This window comes from Chelonoidis abingdonii, chromosome 6 (assembly GCF_003597395.2).
Source record: "Chelonoidis abingdonii isolate Lonesome George chromosome 6, CheloAbing_2.0, whole genome shotgun sequence".
NCBI lineage: Eukaryota > Metazoa > Chordata > Testudines > Testudinidae > Chelonoidis > Chelonoidis abingdonii.
In genome coordinates this window covers 116,430,969-116,453,675 of record NC_133774.1, presented here as the reverse complement: position 1 = coordinate 116,453,675, position 22,707 = coordinate 116,430,969, and the positions used below count along the sequence as shown (strand labels likewise).

General features: G+C 42.5%; 1 protein-coding gene across 6 annotated transcripts in view; it reads left to right on the top strand.

The window, feature by feature from the left end:
• The first annotated feature begins 1,700 nt into the window (after nucleotides 1–1,700).
• ELAVL2 (ELAV like RNA binding protein 2) overlaps nucleotides 1,701–22,707 on the top strand; it is a 159,130-nt gene continuing 138,123 nt past the window's right edge. For 5 of the 6 annotated variants that reach the window (XM_032795438.1, XM_032795437.1, XM_032795436.1 and 2 more), the window contains exon 1: nucleotides 1,701–2,224. The gene's annotated coding sequence lies outside the window, so the exon portion shown is untranslated. Of the gene's footprint in view, nucleotides 2,225–17,114; nucleotides 17,194–22,707 lie in introns of those variants that run through there. The other variant, XM_032795432.1, reaches the window with a different exon arrangement.

Below are 22,707 nucleotides of genomic sequence, written 5' to 3'. Positions count from 1 at the left end.
GCTATAAATAGCCATCACTTAAGTAGGACTGTTGTATGAGCCGCCGTGTTGGGAAGGTGTTTATCATAATGATAATTCTTTGCAATTTTCCTCACCAGGTTTCTCTTCAGTTCCAAGAACAGCTCTTTCGCCACTTGTTCATCAGAGGAGTTAATCTGTTTTTTTTTCGGAGTTCCAACCTGTCTCAAAAAGTTGGTGATAGACTGTAAATTAAATTCCAGATGATCTAAAATCTTCGTGTTCTAGAAAGATGTCAAATACATTTAAAATATAAATGGTTTTGCGAGATGTAAGAAAATCAGGCCCTATATACTACTTAGTTGTTGTCGCGTTGATAGGAGATGGCGATTATATGGACCAAACGGCAGATAAACAGGTTTCTCTTCCATTCCATTAATCATTTATAAACATTCAAGGACACTCTCAAGGAACGCTAATTTATTTTACTGCTCTCTTCCAATCATTGTGTGTGTCTCCCCTCCTCCCCACCCCCCGCAGGATGCAAATACCAGATTGCACTAAATAAGCATCTAAAGGGGTTCCCTTCCGAAGGGCATAAGTGCTTTGTTACTGTAAATGCTTTATACGCGTCATGTTGTGTATCAGGGAAAAAGAAGCAAATACCTTCTAGGAAGCATTTCGGATTTTAAACAGAAAGTAAGTTCAAGTGCCACGAAAGGACCAGTATGAGCAATGAGAGGCATAAGTATATCATGGAGGCTTGTTTCTCCCATTTAACATAACGGTCTTAAAGACAACCGTGTTCTCTTGAAAAGAGAAGAGTGATATAATAAAAGCCCCCCCCCCGCACATAGATGTTTGTCACTGGAAATCTCAATTAATATCTGTCTTCACTGTCAGAGGAGAAATTGCTGCAGTAATTGCTCAGTACTACAAACTTCTTTAACTGCAGAGCAGTGAAATATGTTTTGCCTGACCGTGAGAAGTATGTGGTCCATATCAACTCTTTTATTTTTTTAGAGGTAAATGAAGGCTCCGAGCTCTGTACAGCGCCTTTCTGGATAGGACGGTCTAATTATTCTACCCTATTCCGTGCTGACATAATGGCAAGCACTATTTCCTAATAGTTGCTTTCCATTCTTGCCTTTGCAAGTGTTGGCTAACAGCCTCCCAGCCCCTGCAATGTATTAAAAAAGACTGAAACACTAAGACCAATCACGAAGCACTAGAAAGTAATGAAAACAGACCTAGGAGAAACAAGGCGGAGGCGCAGACAATTCTTTTTGTCTTTATGTTTAGAGGGACAGCTACAGAGGTGAATACAAGACATTTTAATGTTAAAGAATATGTGAAAGATCCGGCGGTCAATCCACAGTGCCGTGTCTTTCTACAGCAGCAAGATTTCTGACGGATAAAGATTGCACCCCGCGGGAAACTCTGATAGTTCAAGCAGAACCAGCCCACGTTGCTCTCTGCGCCGGGTCTCCTATATCCTCGCCTTGCCCCGATGCTGAGTGTGGTACCTCTCGGCGCAACTCACCCTGAAACGGGACTCCATTGAGTGTGCCAGATTGACACCGGCTGGCAGCCAATCGAGACTGCTGTTGCGCCAGGGCGGCGCCTGAGGAACCCCGTCGCACCAATCGCGGCGCACAGGCTTGCCAGCAGGTTCCGTTGTATCGGGTTTCGGCGTATACTTCCGCGCGTGGCGCCCGGGATAGGTGGGAGGCTGGCACAGCTGCAGACACACACACGCACACTCTGGTGCGGAAGCAGAGGAGCGCTGGGTGATACGGTTGCTATAAATCTGTGTGATCCAGTCCACCTCCTTTTTAAGACGTCCTCCCCCTTTATTTCTGTTCGCACTTAGAGATGCAGCATTTTACTTCTGTAGCGAGCTACTAAAAAGAAACAAGGAGACAGAGAGAAAGAGACCGTCTTTGTAACGCGTCCTTTCATCCCTTCTTTTCTTTGTTCCTTCCTTTATTTCTCTCCCCTCCCCCTTTTTTGTTGAGTTGTGTTGCAATAGGAGGCTAGCCTTCTCACATTTCTTATTTTAAGTTTTCCTTTCCCTTTTAATCGTCCTGATTTTTTTTAAGTGTTGGACTATTGGGAGGGAAAGCATTTTCATTTTATTTGCTTCTGTTTAAAACTGTCCACAGTTTAGATTTTGTGTGTTGTCTTGCGAACTATCCATCTGCTTCTTACTCCTTTGTATTGGGAGAACTTCAACGTTACTTTTTTTTAAGCTGAAGAGAGAAAGGTAAGTTGTGTTTTGATTCTTTTAATGTTTCGATAGCTAATACACTGTCTAAATCAAATACCAGAAAGCGTAGGATGCATGCAGTAAAGAATTAAATCTATTACATATGCATATGTTTCCTCTAAAGCAATTCGTGTACATTACAGTGTGCTAGGACAAATACCTGGAAATATTGGCAATATTAAGACCACTAGGAGAAAATATACATTATTTTGCATTCAAGCAGATGTACATATTCAGTGCCTAGGCTATAAACTAGCTAGATTGTGGTTTAAAGTTCTTACAATAGGAATACGTAACTCTGAATGCATTCCTCGCGTAAAACATCTGAAGGGACCCACATCATGCAGACGAATGAATGAGTATCGCTTTGAAAAGATAAACCTACGTTTGCAGATTAGGCGGGATAAGACCCCAAGTCTAATTGCATTAGCCCTAGAGCATTTTGTCAGTTCTGAAGGGATGCGAGACGGCATGCAGGCTACCGCATACGATTTGTAGTGGTCTGGACCAAGTACATGCAGCCCGTGTGATTAGCTGCGGGTAAATAGCTGTCAAAACTGATGACTGGGAAGAAGGTATGCAAGGTTCAATTGGGGGGAATGAATTGCTGTAATATAGGGGGAGACATTTTTCAAACCTTCGAGTGAAAATTAAAAGCCGATATGGGGAGGATTCAGTCTACATGCGGGATACAAGAGTCCCTTTGTTCTGGGAAAGCTAAAAATGCTTCGTATTGAGGCAGTGGAAAGGCGTGAGCTGGCAAGGACAGAGAGGTACACGCCAACCACTGTCCGTGGTCCTACAGTAGCTACAGCTTTCATCGCTGAAAAAGCCGTTCCCTGTAAGTACCCTGTAGCCATCCCGGCAGTCTGAGCCCCCTTTTCCCTCTCTTAGCTATTGTCAGGCTGCCACCAGAGAAAAATGGTTGAGCATGGGAGGCGTTGCTGGTCCAGACTGTAACTGGCTGGTCGAGCTTGTTTCAATTTTAACTTCAATCCTGCCCCTGTTTAAAATAAAGCTGCCTCCCGATTGTTGCGTTGGGGAAACCTAACCAGGGAAGTCTGGCTTGCATGGGAGAAGTTTACATCTAGTGGCAGAAGCAAAATGAGGTGGTAATAGCAGGGGGTGGGGGGTTAGTAGGGTGCCCCGGTGCCCCGTATCTTCAGCCTCCTTCCTGTCCTGTATTAAACGATGTGATTAGGCGGCATTTTAGAGCCGCTAAAGGATTGCACTGCAGCGTGGTAAAGGACAGGACCACGCATTGCCATTGTTGTTTAATTTATGCCCATCACGTTTCTACGTAGCCACCTATTGCACGTCTGAAAAGAGCCATCACGAGAGCTGTACAACTGTGGCAAATTGGTAGTTGGGTACGTTCCTTCATTCGGCATCCCAGTCTTGGTAGTGAAATGGGTGTTGAGACGGTACATTAACTAATAATTACACGTTACAGAGCTAGCTTTATTGTTGGGGGAGGCGAAAGGAGTATTCAACAATTTAGTACTGGTACTTAGCTCTGAGGAATCTGACTATCCCCTTCCAGTTAAAACCATTCACTGGAGCCTATTTTCTACCTAGCTAAACATATTCCCTCAAAAGAAGAGCATCCAGATTGGTAGAGGTTTGAGGGAAAGAAGCTGTAGACTAGTATTGAGTAGATCTATGAGACAAGACTGTTACTGAGAGGTGGAGGTTGTGTGTCCTACCTGGATTTATAGCTTACAAATATCGGAGTTTAACAGACTTCTGCGAGGGTGGAGGGGTATATATGCCTGAAGCTGAGAAGTGCATCTTACAGACCAACACTGAGCTCCTTGAGCTTAGTCTACACTATCCAGTCATTTAAACACCTCCTCCCCAGGCCATTTCTGTAGAAAGTACCATTAACTGCATGCTGTTGCTAAAAGCTAAGCCCATCTATAGAGTGCATTTTATCTCCAACCAGAGAATGAGCTGAACTACTGAACTAGGAATCTAAATTTTAGCAGGGACCAATCTGGAGACTATTTGCTTACTATTTCAGTCCAAAGGAGCGAACTCCAGCTAAAGCGCTATTTTAGCGAGATGGAGGTAGCCATAGAGGCAGCGTAGGCCCCTCTTGACTTCTGAGGGTGCTTTAGGTCTTTTGACTATTTTAATAACATACTGTATATAAACTATAGGGGGAAAAACGTGACATTCCTCTCTCCCTCCCCGCCAAATCTATATTAAATTGTTCCTGCTAGGATGGAGGGGGGGGGGCAAAAATAACGAGAGCCCCAGCATAAAACTGTCTTTCCTCTAAAAGAGAGAAAGCACTTTTCAGTCCTCTATGAATCAAGAAACAGCTAAACTAGAGATCTTGCTTTTAACCCCCCCCCCCACTTTTCTTCTACCTCTAGACTGCAGGAGCCCCTGAACTGCATTGCTTAGACAATCTGTTTTCCCCCCATGTCCTACACATGGGCAGGTGATCTGTTGTGGCTAATGAGGCACTCAGGTGTTTAATGACAATGAACTCAGCATAGGGCAAGAGCAATTAATACACCGCCTAGTTGTTTGCTAGAAGTGCGCTTGGGTTCTAATGGCTAAAGCAGGACTCAGACTGCAGAGGGCATGAGTTTGCACAGAGGCACAGCGTGGGCCTGCTCCATACAATACTGTATTACTAATGGGCGGGGATGGAAGAGTGACTCTTTACTAAATACCTACTCCATGATTATCAGACTGCTGGGGCTGCACACTACTCTACAGCTCTTCTTCCGACTCTGGCATGGGGACCCCAGGGAGAACAGGCCAGCAACTCTCAAGCCCATTATACGCTAGAAATAGTTTACTGGATCCCTAGGTGTATGAAAGGTCCCCAGAACAAATATTATCGGCAAAGTTTCCTTCTATTTAAAGTGGCCTCTGAAATAAAGGTCGGAGGGGGGAGGTCTGGGAGGAGAATAATTTCTTCTCCTTGGGGGGAGGGAGGGAGGGAAATCAGCTCAGCAATTCCATGCAGGATGCAGCTAGGGGACATTTGCAAAACACTGGGGCTCTAGAGGGTTTTCCAGTGCAGCTTGCAATACTCGTGTTGTTATGGGCTGTGCTCATTCCTGTGGCAGTGGGGGAGGGAGTGTGCTACCCCCGCGCATATATGCGGAGCCGGGGCGGAGCCCCTTCGCGTCGGGCACGTTGACGCCTCGCCTTGCTGCAGGCTCTCGGTGCCCTCACTGGCCGCTCCCAGGTGTCACTCAAGCAGCCCAAGGTGGGGTTCCTTTTATTTTCCCGCCAGCGCCCGGGCCACTCGTCCCTGCCGCAGCTGGATCGGGATCTTTGCTGACGTGGCGCTGCAAACGCAGGGCCGGAGTAAGTTAAAAAATAAAGCGGGGCATGAGAGCAAATTTTTTTTTCAGGTGGGAACCGCTGCTGTTGCTGCCCCAGAGATGAAGATCCAGGTTTCCCTTTTGGGGGCGCATATGGGGCCTTTTTTTTTTTTTTTTAGGACTCCCTGAGTTGTTCATAATTTGCAAGACCAAGCCTGCTCTGCGTGCACTGGAAACCAGCTACTTGAGGCTATTTGCTGGTGGGGAGGTGTAGCTAACAAAGCGTTTGTGGTCTCGTCTCTAATGGCAGCGTGTACGGGAGTCTGGGGGTTGCAGCGTCCAGAGATTTCTCTCTCTGCTGCCGCTGCCTTTTGTTTGCAGCTTTGTTTGGGGGTGATGCACCGCTTAGGATCTGCTAAACACTCGACCGTGTCGTTACACCCGCGGCTAACTGCGGCGGGGCGCGCTCCCTTCCCCGGGGCTTGTGCCTCCCGCGGGAGCGCTCGCGAAGCGCCGCCGGACCTCACCCTCAACTTGCGGTGCAGGGCAGCAGCTGGGCGCTGGAACCGGCTCCCGGAGACAGTCGCGCCTCGCGCTTGCCGGGCGGGCTCGCACGCGCTGGAAAGGCGGGGGGCAGGGCGGAGGGGAGCGGCTGGCGGGCTCTGGGCGTGGCAGGGAGCGGGGCCTTTGAGCGCCGCTGTGCCGCGTGCTAGGATCCCCGGGCAAGCGAGGGGCGGAGGGGGGCGCGGCGGCGTGTGCCGCAGGGAGGGAGCGCGGTGTGTAGAGGGGCCGGGCAAGGTGCAGAACAGATGCATCTAATTCGTGGGGCGCTGTCTTCCACACCGTCCTCCAGCCTTCCGCTTGCCGCCCGATCTTCCTAGAGCCCTGGCCAGCAGGGAGTCCTGGCCACTAAAGCCCCCGCACTGCGCCTCGTCTGCCAATTTCTGTGCACGTTCACACTCTCATAAAAAGAGAGAGAGTCTTACTCTTGCATGGACTCCTCTTTCCCACAGAGTGAGATGCCATCTCCTCTGATCTGTAGTTCCCTTTCCTTGCCGTGGATCATCCACCCCTCTGCAGTGCGAGCTGCCATTTTTCCTAAGAAGCTTTTTGGCAAGTCCATGTGGTCATTTTCCCTAAGCGTGGTGGTTGAGGGGCTGCAAACTGAAGATATCCTTGTGATTGCTGAGTTTGGGCAGGCATGATGTAGACAAGCAAACACAAAAAGGGGCGGGAGAGAGTGCACATCAACAGCAGTCTACAGTAAACAGACTGATTTGGGATCGATGTAGAGTCGTTCCTTGGTGTCACCCATGTGCCTACTGCAAGAGTGTACCTGCAGAAAAAGGGTGACGTTCCCATTTGCTAAAATTTCTGTACAATTGAGCTTAAATGCGAACCTATCAGTTGAACAATTAAGTGTAATGTTTGAGTAGATGGTGAAAGGCTATTGATACAGATGACTTCTGGCTCCCTTTTCTGTGCTAGAGAAGTGTAGCTATAACTTGATGTGCAAGAGTTCTAGATTAACCTATTTTTAAAAGAATTTTTTTTAAATAGGACTGTGTTGAAGGGCAGGGACGGGATTGGAGACTTGAACCAAGAAGAAAGTTCAGATAGGCATATGCAAGCATAGCAGGTGGAGAAAGATGGCAGGAGAAGGAGCTAAATGTGTTGGAGGCTTCAGATCATGGGGAAGAGGTATCAAGATTTGACTCCCAGAACTCTGGGGAGGGACTTGTGTAAAAAAAACTTTAATACATCCCTCTTTTTGCTAATATTTAGTTTTCCAGGTCTTAACCAAATAATTTGACCATTGTTCCTACACTGTAATACAGTACTTAGTATTTGCATCAAAAGAATCAGCACAATCTTTTAGTGAGGAGGTGCTTTTTGTTGCTGAATAGCTTTTGTCTGTCTCTTCTTCCCTTTGACTACTTGGTTAGCTCTGTCTTCTCTCCTCCTTCCTTGATTGTTTCCTGTAATCTCTCCGGAATGTCCTATCCTTCTTCCTTATTTTTCTCCTCCTTCCACGCATCTGTTGTAGCTCAGATAAACTCAGCGTCAGCACCTGCTACCATGACAGGAAGCATTGTTTGGACTCTTCTTTGTTGTAAACTCCTCTATCTGGATTACTCCCCCCTCCTTAACATGACCTTTCATTCTTACACACCTATCGGTCCATTCTCTCTGCACCAGGGGAGGGCGGCACACAAGCTGATTTTCAGCGGCACTCACACTACCCGGGTCCTGGCCACTAGTCTGGGGGGTTCTGCATTTTAATTTAATTTTAAATGAAGCTTCTTAAACATTTTTAAAACCTTATTTACTTACATACAAGAATAGTTGTTATATATTATAGACTTATAGAAAGAAACCTTCTAAAAACATTAAAATGTATTACTGGCACATGAAACCTTAAATTAGAGTGAATAAATGAAGACTTGGCACACCACTTCTGAAAGGTTGCTGACCCCTGCTCTACACTCTGGATTACTTCCCCCCCACCCCCCCCTTAACATGGCCTTTCATTCTTACACACCTATCGGTCCATTCTCTCTATACTCTGCACCTCTTTTTACCTCCCACTATCCCAGGTCTGATCTCACTCTTCCTGGATTTAATTGTTGATAGATGCATTGTTATCTTCTCCCTGGATCAATTTACACAGATCAAGGAATCATTACTTGCGCCGTGGGGCAGCATTTATTTTTGTGCACAGTTCATATTGCCTTTAGCTTGAAGAACCCCAGAATAACTTGTGCACCTTCAATGGTCTGCATGCTTCAGAAATGCTGCGTGCACATTTAAAATATGAAAGGGTTTCTCATCCTTTCGGTCTACAGTGAATGTGAACTGTGCATAAGTACAGACGCTGGCCCTGGGTGGGGAAAGGCACATGTGGAAAGTTGGGGCACTGGCTTCCTTAGCTTATCACAGCGCTCCACCCTGTGGAAGAAAGTGCCTCAGCCCTGCTGTTCCTGACCACTAGTACCACTACACCTTGATGTGTCCAAATAGACAGTACCTAAAGGTTGTGATGTGTAACAAGGCAAGGTGATAACTGCATCCCAACAAAAGCTGATTATATTTATCTTAGTTAAACAGGAAATAAGCAGACTTTCATCTTCTGTTGCCGATTAACTGATTAAAACTGTGGAGGCACAACTTCACTAGCACATCTTCTAGAAACTTTGACTCATTACTCTTCAACCACTCCTACCTCTCTACCTTAAAGAAATGAATCACAGCAAGGCAAGGAAGTTGATGGCTTGGCATCAAGCAAAAACTGAAAATGGAATATTTGTGAAGAAAACTTTGTTCAGTGTTTTGAATCTCTAAAGGCAAGCATCTAATACTAAGACTTAAACATAAGAATGGCCATATTGGGTCAGACCAGGGAGTCAGTTAGTTCAATATCCTGTCTGACAGTGCCCAATACCAAGTCCTTCAGAAGAAGTTGCAAAAAAACCACTATGGATAGTGATGGAATAAATTGCCTATAGGGAATTTTTCATTAACCCCTGTGATTTTAGTTCATGGTTTACTTCCTGAAACACAAAGGTCTTTGTCCCTCCTTAAAATTTATCCTGTTTCATATAGCTTGATTTCTCATTATTCATCTAAATGTCTAATCCTCTCTTTTGAATACTACTAAGCTTTTGTCTTCAGGTATACCTTGTGGCAGTGAATTCCTGATATTACTCTTATTACACAATGCATAACTAATCCCTCTACTCCACTTTTAAATTTGTTCCTTTAATTTAATGGATGTTATCTCATTCTGGTGTTACCCTTCCATTTTGGCTTACATGGAATAATTGATGATAGGAGGACAAAATGCCTGGTAACGTCAAGATTTTCCACACCTTAGAGTATCTCTTCTCTGTCCTAGAACTCTGGCTCAGTTTTATGTAGTATGACCGGCATTTGAAATTTTGTAGTGAAATATTCTAATTATGTGGTGTTGGCATCAGTGGAGATGAAATTACATTTTTTTTTTTAAGCACAAGTAAATTAAATTGTTTGCTTAATGTTTCAAGATTGTGACTATCAAACACCTTAAGACTAGAATGCAACACTTGTGAAGTCAGAACTTGGACAAGAAATATTTCATTTGACCACAGAAGTTTCCTTATACAGTTCAGTAACTGGTTATGAATTTAATCTGTTCAATGACTGGTTTTGTGACTAGATGAGTAACTTTTTGATATATTCAGTGAATAATCTACTATAGCTGTGTCTCGTGTGATTTTTCTCTTTGCGCTGGGCTGGCAAAAATGGGAGGATGCAAAGAAAACCATTAGTAATCAACTCTGACCATCTAAAATGGGGAGTAAAGGGGGTGGCAGTGTGTTGAGAACTTGAACTACAACTTCAATTTGGTTTGGTGTTTTTATGTTCTTTGTTGCAAATCAAAGAGATCTGAGTCCATAGACAACATTTAACTCTTTTCCTAGATCTTTTAGAGATTAAGTGTGTTTGGGGTGACTGACTTCAAGCAGACCCTGAACGTTTTCTGCAGCTTATTTTCTCATAGTGGAAGAAGAGACCTCCTGCTGATTTAGTATGCAACTGTAAAGGGATCTGAGGTTTATTTGACCTACACAACATAGGTGACTCAGAGTAACTGTCTTTTTTTGGTTGTACATAGCATTGGCAGTAATGGAAGCTAGATTAATTGCAAAGAACCGTGAAACTGTAGGGGAACGCATTCTAACATTAAAATTTGACATACTGAGGTTTTATTTTCCCTTTCAAAAGCCTTTTATAGCCATACTTGAACTGACATTTCCCTTCACAGTGATAGTCTTCTCAATTCCAGTGTGTTCTGTTCCAGCAAAATGGTTGGTCCTTTTTTTGTGCACAGTAAAGACTTTAATTGCTTTAGTCTTCAGAGTAACTGATAAGTCTTGAAAATGCTAGTTAGCATTTGCATAAATCTTCCCACATTACTGGCCTAATCATGTTTATTGTTAATGCTGTTTTATTCTGTTACGCAGACTGAAAGTGAGTCCCTCTCACACTGTGTGATCTTTTGGCATTTAGTCACCACCATTTTTTTATTGTATAAAATAGTGTCATGAGTAAAGGATGTCCTGTTTAATGACTGCCTTTAAGTCAGCTACTTTTCCACCAAAGTAGGAGAAGACTTAAGTTTGTTGTACATATGTGGGAAGCTTACACTTCTTATGTATGAATTTGCTTACCTTGTAGGTGATTACTTACAAAAAAAAAAAAAAAGAGGCATTTAAAATATTTTCTATCATAATCTTTTTCCTGGCTCAATAAGGTCTAGTCTAGACTACCGTGAAAAAGTCCCTCCCCCTCCACTGAGTTAGCTAAATTAGTATTTTAATAGATTTAAGGTAGATCAGTTGGGGAAGGTAAGAGAACCCGGTCTTTTTAGTCTAGCAGAATCTAAAGACTGTGCTCTTCCACCTACCTCTTCCTTTCTGTGCTCCTTTCCCCAAATCAGCATAGCCACTCTACAATGCTCTAGATTATTTCAGAGGTAGAGTTGAAGGGGGAAAAATTACACTTACCTACTTGTAATAGTTAAGTTTCTTATAGATCTCTGCAGTGGTAAAAGGTTGCTTATGACAAAATCTTACTGTTATTCAGACTAATGGTTTTTGATCTCTTCTTGCCACTGTTCACCACCATTTATCCCTGAAAAACAAAACACAATTGATTGAATTTGATTTGCGTGTAAAGATGCATCCCATCATTTTTTTTTTGTTCTAACGTGTTCGTTAGCAGAAGTTAAAATTCTTGAGTGCTGACCACAGCTATTTTTATGAGAAACAGTTGTCTTAAAACATGAAACTTTCTTTTCCTGATAGCTCAAATAAATTTGAGCTAACTGCAGTATCATCCAAATTGACTACCGAACAATGTTTGGGTTTTTTGACACCCTTGTCCTCAATTATTAAGCAGGAAATCAAACTCCCTTCTTTCTGATCTGTTATCTGTATACATGTAGACAAGTTAATGGATTAGTGCTGAATTTACACTGCTGTACCTGAGAAGAATTGGCTTTCAGTGTTGGACAATTGTACTGGAGTATAGCCTTGCAACAGAATTTGAAATGTTTGTTTGGTTTTGCAGCTTTCATTCAAATAGTAAGTATCTGATGGCAAAATATTGTGCAAAGGTGGGTTTTGATGGTCAGCTGAGAGGCTCAGGAAAACTGCCAGTATTGAAGAACAAGCTGCACTATAGCCTAGTAGGCGTTGTTGTAAATTAGACGTGAGGATTCCCTGCAAATGTGTTGCCACTGCAGCTAGGTTTTACAGTATAACCTTGGCAGAGACTGTATCTTGAAAACAGCTGCCTGCTCTGTACTTTACCAGTTCCATGTGAAAACACTTGCTCACTTGCCTTGCCTTATCCAGCCTACTCTTTCAAAGAAAATATATTCTTAAATAGGGTCTGGATGAGAGACTGTCAATTTTTAAATGTTCTATAGACTGATTATGCTTCATACCACTTTCTCTTATGAAAAGCAACTCTAGAAATGCCAAAAACAGCTCTTAGAAAACCTTTAAAAACCTAAAGGTATTATACCTCCATTCAGAATGACAACACTTGAAATCGGACGTATAGCTCAGGATGAGCATCATTACTGTCTAGAGTTCTAGTAGCATGAGTAAAGGATACAGAGAGGTGGCAAATGTTACAATATCTGGGTCTTAAGTGTGTGCATTTGAGATGGGATGTTCCAAACAAATGCTGATAGAACCTATGTTCCATATATGGTTCTTCTCTTGGAACTATTTTTTTAGGAATTTTTACTTTAATTTTACTGGTATTGTATTTTTGGATCTTGTCTGTAACTGTAGTTGCCATGAATTGAATTGTGCGGGGTTCTGAGAGAGCCATAAACTTCCTTAACTCTTCTCCTTCCTCCTTCTGAAATAGTAGGTCTGCTGCCTGCGCCCGCTCAGAATGAGTGTTTCCACTGTTGCAACTGTGCCAGTTCTGGATCAAAGATGGGAGAGTATCTGTAGAGTCTAAGGTTCCACTGGTTCAATTATCATGTGGCATACTAGTAGTATTCCAATGTTCTGTAGTCTTTCAGGAAACACTAGACAGACCTGAATATCTAGTGTGTGTGTTTAATGATTAATACAAAATCTCATTGCCTTTATAATTCAGGCAGAAACACCAACAAAATAACCACAAACCCAATGCTTTTCTTTGCAAGCCATCTCTAAAACAGAATGGAGATTTAATTTTCTCTCACTGGGTTGAGTGGTCCTGGTGTCTGAAGAGATGTAACTTGCTCTAGTAATGCTACTGCTGCTACTCAGCAGAAGGCTTATAAATGTCAGCTGTCTGTAGAGGCAGTGCTAGTCAATTTGGGGTGCTAAGCATGAATATTTTTGCTCCTGTTCCCACAACATGTAATAAGTTAATGGGGGGTGTGTGTCCCCTTGAGCTGCTCAGGGCCTTAAGCAATTGGTTAGTCTGTTTCTGCTAGTGTCAGTTCTGGGTGTCTACAAGCTGAGTGAGGGTTCTAAGAACCTCTCTTTGTTCAGGGTTAAAAAGTGCTCCTTACTCTATGAGCTTTTATATTGCTTGGTTGAAAAGAAAAGGCAATAAACACCGTTAGGACCTTCTCTGGAGTAGGGGAGGGAAGTAGTTTCGCTAACCAACACAACTTTAAAGATAGACCTCTACCCCAATATAACATGACCCGATATAACACGAATTTGGATATAACAAGGTAAAGCAGTGCTCGGGGGAGGGGGGCTGCGCAGTCTGGCGGATCAAAGCAAGTTTGATATAATGTGATTTCACCTGTAATGCTGTAAGATTTTTTGGCTCTTGAGGACAGCGTTATATCAGGGTAGAGGTGTATCAAAATCGTCTATCCTATAAGATAGCACGGATTAAAACAGCCAGCCAAAATGTTTTTTTAACTCTTCTTCTGAGTCCTGGGTCATAATGTGTATCTGATGGTGTATATAATAAAAAATGCCTTCATGTCTTGTTTTTCTGTAAAAACATCTGTATTTTGAAAACCAATACAGTTGCTGTAGTCTTCCAAATGACTACCTTGAGCTTCTGAGTTAATAGCACTGATCTGGACTGACCAAAAACGTGGAAGTGAGAACTGCAGTTAACTGTCAAACCAATCTGATCGCTTTCTTTGATAACGAGTCTTGTGGATAAGGGAGAAGTGGTGGATGTGGTATACCTAGACTTTAGTAAGGCATTTGATATGGTCTCGCATGATATCTTTATCGATAAACAATTTAGATGGGGCTACTATAAGGTGGGTGCATAACTGGCTGGATAACCGTACTCAGAGAGTGGTTATTAATGGCTCCCAATCCTGCTGGAAAGGTATAACAAGTGGGGTTCCGCAGGGGTCTGTTTTGGGACCGGCTCTGTTCAATATCTTCATCAACGACTTAGATGTTGGCATAGAAAGTACGCTTATTAAGTTTGCGGACGATACCAAACTGGGAGGGATTGCAACTGCTTTGGAGGACAGGGTCAAAATTCAAAATGATCTGGACAAATTGGAGAAATGGTCTGAGGTAAACCGGATGAAGTTCAATAAAGACAAATGCAAAGTGCTCCACTTAGGAAGGAACAATCAGTTTCACACATACAGAATGGGAAGAGACTGTCTAGGAAGGAGTATGGCAGAAAGAGATCTAGGGGTCATAGTGGACCACAAGCTAAATATGAGTCAACAGTGTGATACTGTTGCAAAAAAAGCAAACGTGATTCTGGGATGCATTAACAGGTGTGTTGTAAACAAGATACGAGAAGTCATTCTTCCGCTCTACTCTGCGCTGGTTAGGCCTCAACTGGAGTATTGTGTCCAGTTCTGGGCACCGCATTTCAAGAAAGATGTGGAGAAATTGGAGAGGGTCCAGAGAAGAGCAACAAGAATGATTAAAGGTCTTGAGAACATGACCTATGAAGGAAGGCTGAAAGAATTGGGTTTATTTAGTTTGGAAAAGAGAAGACTGAGAGGGGACATGATAGCAGTTTTCAGGTATCTAAAAGGGTGTCATCAGGAGGAGGGAGAAAACTTGTTCACCTTAGCCTCTAATGATAGAACAAGAAGCAATGGGCTTAAACTGCAGCAAAAGAGATTTAGGTTGGACATTAGGAAAAAGTTCCTAACTGTCAGGGTAGTTAAACACTGGAATAAATTGCCTAGGGAGGTTGTGGAATCTCCATCTCTGGAGATATTTAAGAGTAGGTTAGATAAATGTCTATCAGGGATGGTCTAGACAATATTTGGTCCTGCCATGAGGGCAGGGGACTGGACTCAATGACCTCTTGAGGTCCCTTCCAGTCCTAGAGTCTATGGATCTATGTCTGATGTCTCCCTGCCCCCCCCCCCATTTTTTTCCCTTCAGTATCCTGTTAAATAGACTTCTATATATTACACAATTACTGAATAGCCAACACTTAATTTGAAATGTAGGACAGTATCCTGAATATTTAATGTACAGAATCAAAAATTGGAATAATTTAAAACTGAATACTTGAAAAGCAGTTTAAGGAGGATTAGGAAAGGCTGTTTAGGCCCTCCTGGTCTATTTACATCTTAGTACTTCAGGCCCTAATTGCCACCACGTTAGCTGGTTTCCTTTAGAATGATTCAATGTAGATTTTTAATTTGTTTTAGTCCAAACAGTTTTCCTTGATTAACCAGATTTGCATGTTGGATATTTTTTTGTGTGGAATGAAATTGCTTTTGCCCGTCTGCTGGAATATTTAACTTAATTTACCACTTATGCAAAAAGAGTTAGTAGGGCTGGTTTAATAGTACTGCAAATATCAGATGAAGCTTCATCTTTTTTTAAAAAAATGGGAAATTTCAGTAATTAAATACAGTACACAATACTTAACTGCAAGGTTGTTTTGGGGGGAGAGGAAAAGGAGAGTACTGCCTTATTGCTGTGGCTGGCGATGTGCCCAATAAATAGTTCAAGTCCTGCAAATAGCATCCTCTGCCTCCTGTAAATAGTCTCTCATCTTTTTTTTTTTTTTTTTTTTTTAAATATGCAAGAGAAACTCAACAGTGGAATTGTTTTTGGGGCACTGAACACTATAGACATAGCTCACTGCTCTTGACTAAAGTGTTTTTTCCATAATGTACTTAAGGTTAGCAGCTGACCTTAGAACCTGCATCTCTGAATTTCTTTGCTCATCTCTGAGATGTACTGTGTGAAAACAGAACTCTTCAGTGATCATCAATCTCCATATCTAGTTTAGGGGCCAGATTGGGGTGGAATGGGGGGAAATGTGATGGTATTTTTCCAGCCAACACAAAACAAACTCACCTATGGCTTCCAGAATGAGGTGGTACTCACAGTAGGTTGTGCATATGCTTAAAATATGACTCGGAAATACATGAACGTGTCCCATGGCTTGGCTAGTTTCCTGGGCTTGCCACCTCCTTGATTTGGGGGTGAAGTAATTGTATCTTGTACACTGTCACTGGTGGCATCAACATGATGTCAGTCAGTAAATTGTGCAGGTCTACGACCCTCTTTCTTCTTTGTTGCATAAGGAAATAAATTGCTGACATTTAAAATTGTGCTCACTGGTTAATTTCCCTCTGAGACAAATGGGACAGTTCACAACTCTCAGGTCTGGTTCTGGGCTTTCTGCAGACTCCTCCCTGCATCTGTTGCATTTGGCTCACGTTTCTGAGTCTGTCTTCACAACAAGAACAGCTAGGGGTGTGATGTGTGGATTTTTTAAAAATGTATGCTGAAATACTGAAGAACAGAGACCCCTGGTAGCAGTTTCTGAGCCCTGCCTCTAGCTGTTCTAGGTTTTGTTTTTAACCTAATACCATAGAGGAGTAGGAAGAAATGCAGTGTTGCCAAGTTCAAAATTAGGTGGTGTGTTGTGGTGGTAATGAGTTGCATGTGTCCTTGTAGTTTAAGGTCATTTGTGGAAATGTCCCCATGTAATCTGGCTATTGAACAGTTCACTGACTTGCAGGCACCCTCCCTGAAGTGCTGCTGTGGGCCACGCGTTCAATTGTGTGCTACTATTTGGGGTACTGGAGCTGGTATCGCTGGATTCCACCTTCACTTTGAAGAAGAACGTACTGAATGTTAAAGAGCTTTGAATGGCTTGTGGAATTGGTTGGATGCAAATAAATCTGACTGCAAAAATCATTAAGCTCGGTGGGACATTGCTCCATTAGACCCAGTGGCAAACAGCAACTGTTGGGAGGGTGGTGATGAAGAAGCATGCAACTGTGGAGGTCTGTTCTTGGTCAAGGAAAATGTGATAGGGTGGCAGGAGAAGAGGATGAAATTCTGACCATCCTTGTGGCCAGAGAGAGAATTGATAGGAAATAATTAGTCTCCTGAATGATTGCAGTACATCTGTGTATACATAGCAATTACTAATACAGCAGCCTTTGTATAGTAATTGGCATTTTCAGTAAATTCATGCCTTGTTCTCCAGCAGGATTTTTCTCATTTCAGTGTAATCCATTTTGTGTACCCTCTTGAAATGCCAAAAACTAATGTTGTGACCTCTGTTTCTGTTCATTCATTAGCATTAAATTTCATATGCACCAGTCCAATTTCAAGGCAGAGCAAGATCTGGGGATTTACTTGCTTTTTTAGATCTACCATTCATCTCCAATCTTGAATCAGCAAACATAACTAGTTAAAGGTAAGCGGCAAACACCATTTTTTTTATCAAGAATTTTCAGTGTCTTAAAATTAAGTTTAACAACCAGTGCTGGATATCAAACAACAATTAGAATAAGATTCTTAGTTTGTAGTAGCATTAATAGACTAAATCTTCAGAACAATTCCTCTATTTTTAAAGGTTGATGTCCCTCTAGCCAGCATATTCTGCAGACTGGTTTATACTTTCCATTCTGTCCCCTAAATGGAGGACTCTTGCATGCTCATAACTGCTAGAAAAACCATATATTGTTCCTTGTATCTTGTATTGGAGATATGGTAACTGAGCGTGTGCTTTCTCTCCCCGCCCCCCATTGGTCATATCCTTAGTTTAAAAAACCAAAACTAAACTTTTGGGTGAAATGTTACATACCTGATCTGGTCAAAAAGTCAACTTTGACGAGTACATCCTTTCACCGACTTCATTTTTGAACTATGTAAGACGAGGGGAATGTTTTTATTGAAAAACCTATTGTATGTACAGCTCAAATGGCTAAGCTGTGAAATTTGACATATAAATAGTACTTGGTCATGGATTTACTCCAAGGTAAGATCTTGGTGGGCAAGAGGGGAATTGGTCGGTTAATAAAACCTATTGAGCAAACTCAAACCATTTCAGCCGCTTAATAGCTCTACTGAAAATCAAAGATGTTGAAGTCACCTTTGTAACCAAGCTGCAGGCTTTCTGCCCAACCTAAAATGCAGAGGTTTGTGACTGCTCATAGTCCGTTTGCACAGAAGAGGCAATATAGATAGTCCTCCTCTCTCCCCCGCTGAAAATGTTTCCTTAACAGGAACAAGAAAATAGTATGAATAAAAGTGGCAAACCCCACAAAGGATGCAGAATCCACATTATTTTTTACAATCACATGTTCTAAGCTTTCACTTAAAAATGAAATCAGTTTTAAAGATACAGCTGTTTCAAAGGGAACAGATGTGCAGTTTGTCATGTCCAGGCACTGTAGAGAACTATGCAGTGGCTGCAATGTCCATCTCCTCTCTCCTCATTCATCTTTGTGAATATTTAGATGCAAACATTCATCATAAGCAGCTTCCTCTGACTGACTATAAATTAAATGCACAGAACTAAATTAAATGCAGTGTCAAAGTTGCACAGTGTAAAAATCAAAGCTGAGAAACAGGAATGCTTACATTCCTAAATCAGTGTTAACAAGGCCCTATTGCACTTCCTGTGTATCTGTGGTATAAATTGAATAGAACAAATAAATGCATTAAGCATCATATTCAAGAAAACAAACAGAAAATGAGCTAATGTTGCTATAGGAACCTTTCCCATTTTCTAACTTTTTTAAAATTAACTGCAATTTCACTGTTTCATAAGTAAAAGCAAAAATGAATCTTTGTACCCTTTGGCTGAACATAATCAGTTTAGCCAAAATCATTATGTACCTAAATTTTGTGATTTTGCCATTGGTTGCTCAGGTGTTAGCATCAAAAACTAGTGACTAGTTAGTAAACCTCTGACTCAGCTAATGGGATTGGCTTGCCCTGTATAAATCTCCTTTCCTCTCTCATGTGAGGGCTTATCTACCTGAAAAGTTACATTGGTTTAAAGGAGTGACTTTTAAAAACTTACTTTGTAAACTGGTGCAAAAAGCTGTGGACACTTATTTCAGTGAAAACTAGACTTATTTCAAGTTAATTTTAAATTGACAAGGAATAGATTGAAACTAAAGTGGTGACTATACAGTGGCTTGCACCAGTTTAACTACACTGATTTTCCTCCACGTCTTCCCCCCCGCCAATCATACCTTCAGTTAAACTGCAACAACTGCTGTATGTAGACATGGCCTTAGATGTTGCTAGTTTGTATTTGTTCTGGCTTCATAGTTAAGCGCTGTAAACTTCATTCTGATGCTTATTATATACCTTTATTAATTGACTTACCCACAGTGCATGATCGAAGCCTGAATGCACAACAGGAAAAGAAATTACTGTAATTTCAATAAACTTGTCTGTACATTAGATTCAAAAGCTAGCACTGTGCTGAACTTCTGAACGCTGTCCAGAGTAATGATACGAATAAGAAAGGAAAGGCTTGTGTACTGAAGATATTGTGCCCAACCCTCTTCTTTTCCAGAAGAAAATTTTTTTTTAAGCATGGCTTAAAGTGCTAGTAACTCTGCATTTAAATGCAGGGCAAGATGGTAGATCTTAGTTTGTCATGCATGGTGTTATTTCTGTGGATTGAAGAACCTTTTTTAAAAAAAGCTCTTATGAAATAGTTATACATTGACTTATAAAAGGGCTTATTAAAACGGCAATTGGGGAATACATACTGGAGTTTTTGACCACCACTATAATTGCAGGAAACTGATACTTTATCAAATATTTTCATTTGTTTGCTGGATTTAGTGATTCAACATGGGTGATCTATGGAGAGAACTTTTCACTGGAGAATTTTGTGAGATAGCCATGTCTCTGCCTTGTTTTTGGTCACTCTTTGAGGGCATATAAACTTTTCTCACATCCTTCTGCAGTGAATCTTCAGTCTGCTTGCAGTGATGATACAGAACTCAGTTTATCGGTTTTGGTTTATGGGTAAATCCCTGCTCCAGAAGAACCTGACAATTCTATTTGCCTCTACAGCTGCAAGTGAGATGGGCAGGCCTACTGCAAATCTTTTTCTGACTCTCGGATTTAAGCTTTTCTAAACTAAAATACAGCCTAACAGTACTGTGCTTTAATCTGCTTGGATCTGTGCTGATATTTTTTTAAACTGTCTTGTGGGGTGTATTACTTTATTTTTTGGATTCTTTCTTCCTCCGGAGGCATTCTAGCAGCACAAGATGGGCATGCCCCTGCTTGATCCTCAGTATGGGCAAACAAGCAGTGAAGAAAAATAAAGAGCATTTACCTATATCAATAAATAGTGAGCATTGGTATGTCTGTGACTGGGGAATCCCCCCACAACTTGACCTAGCCCAGGGAGAGATTGCACTCACTCTTCCATGAACCAGGAGAAAACTGAACGTGTGGCAAGTGGAGCAGAGGAAGGGGTAATCGAAGAGTAATTGCTCAAAATCAAACCCTAATAATTAGGGCCCTACCCAATTCACAGTCCATTTTGGTCAATTTCATGGTTATAGGATTTTAAAAATCACGAATTTCATGATTTCAGCTTTTTGAATCTGAAATTTCATAGTGGTATGATTGTAAGGATCCTGACCCAAAAAGAAGTTGGGAGGTGTCACAAGGTTATTGTTGGAGAGTTGCAGTACTGCTACCCTTCCTTCTCCCCTGCTGCTGGCGGCACTGGTGCTGCCTTCAGCTGGGCAGCTGGAGAGTGGCAGCTGCTGGTCAGGAGTCCACTCTGAAGGCAGAACTGGCAGCAGCATAGAAGAAAGTTTGGCATGGCATGGTATTGCCACCCTTACTTCTGCACTACTGCCTGGAAAGCTAGGCCCTCAGTCAGCAGCTGCCACTCTCAGGCCACCCAGCTTTGAAGGCAGCAGTGCAGAAGTAAGGGTGGCAATACTGTGACCCCGCTGCAACTCCCTTTTCATAGAATCATAGATTATTAGGGTTGGAAGAGACCTCAAGAGATCATCTAGTCCAACCCCCTGCTCAAAGCAGGGCCAATCCCCAAATGGCCCCCTCAAGGATTGAACTCACAACTCCAGGTTTAGCAGGTCAATGCTCAAACCACTGAGTTATCCCTCCCCCCTATTGAGAAGTGCTGGTCAGGACCCCCAATTTGAGAAGTGCTGGTCTCCCCCATGAAATCTGCATAGTAGGGGGTAAAAGCGCACACAACACCAGATTTCTCGGTCCGCAGTGTGGTTTTCTTGGTCATGCATTTGGTAGGGCCCTACTAATGATGGACTGCCTGGTGACTGGCTGCAGTAGGTCTGCTCCATCTCCCAATACAAAGCCCTGTAAGGAGAACAGAGAGCTAAATGAATGGTCACTGGACTATTGATATGGCACTAAGGAACTCACAAGCCCTATTCCCTTGACCAGCAGCCCATGTCTTATGCCCTATTAACAGAGGTGTAACCATATGCCCCTTTATGGGGAATCTTTTCTCCATCCACTGGGTCATGCATACTCTGGTTGCCTCAGGGTACCTTTAGGTCACGGTCATCCTTCATCCAACTGATTTAAAGTTCCATTATGGACTTTTTGAGAGTCTGATAACCTGCACAGGGATCAAGGGCTTGCCTCTGACTTGATGGAGGCACTGAAGAAGCAGAAGCAGCAGCTTCTTGTAGGAAGTGGTGAAGGTAAATTTTCCATGGAGGTAAACATGTTCAGTGAATTAATCAGGCCATCTCTGCTATCCGTATTCTTTGCTGATTAGGAATAGGAGGGTAAATGTAAAAGCCATAGAAAAGGGTGGGAACCTTGCTGCTTCCAGAAGAAGAGGGCAAAAAAGCCCCATCCCATCTTAAGATCAGTATTAATCATTCAAACTCTGACCCAATCCAGGGATCCTATCCACAGTACTTGTTTCGGAGTCTTATTCAGCTGGAATCCAGTGGAACCCAAGCACTTGGAAACACCTTGAATTTCATTAAAAAAACAAAACAAAACTGAAACAGCTTAAACTCCTTTCTCCTGGGAGGAGTGCCAGCTGTCAAGGTAGGAGGGACAGGAGGATAATGCAGAGAAACCTGTTCCTTCAGGAATACTGAGCCATAAGAAGGCCCAGCAAAACTCAGGCATTGTGTGACAAAGGATGGCTTATTGAACTGCTAATGGACTCCTGTTTCATTAGAGTTGCAATACAGTCATGTGTATTCATGGATTCCCTCTGAAGCACCTGGCATTGGTCACTCTCAGAAGTCAGGATACTGGGATAGATGGATCTCTGTATGGCCCATCTTATGTATGTAAAGAAGGGCCTAGGAGGCAACTTCCTCACAAAGGGTTTCTTCTGCTGCATTCACTCACTTCACTTAACTAATCTTTTCATGGGCACACTTTGTTCAACTTCCTACCAAGTATGGGAAATTCTTGTGGGTTGTGAGTAAGCCTTTCTATAACTCTGGCTGCATTGTTTGTCCCAGATGTGTCTCTAGATGGTTTTTCTCTCAGCTGTGGCAGTGATCAGTGAGCCAGGCATAGCAGTGGCTGTTCAAATGGCTGCTTTCCAGGAACACAAAGCAGGTCCTGTCAGCCTCAGAATATACTTGAAGAAAACCTTTGGAAAACTGATGGCTGGAATCTTGGAGGGAACTGAACTAAATCTTACTATCTATGAGACTGTATACAAGGTTCCAAGCCAAACTACAAGGTGAAGCAATCCTTCCAAGGCTGTTCTGTGAGCACTATGGTACCAACACTGCAGAGCAAGATGGAACTACTAAAGGAAAACCTCTTCTGGGGAGACTTCTTTGGAAGTCTCCCCATCAAACATAAACTCAGTACACTTGCTGAGAATTGGAGTCTCAACTGGGTTGCAGGCTCCTTTTCATCAAACAGGTAACACAGGGTCATGAGACACGTATTCAGTACAATTAAACTGGGATCT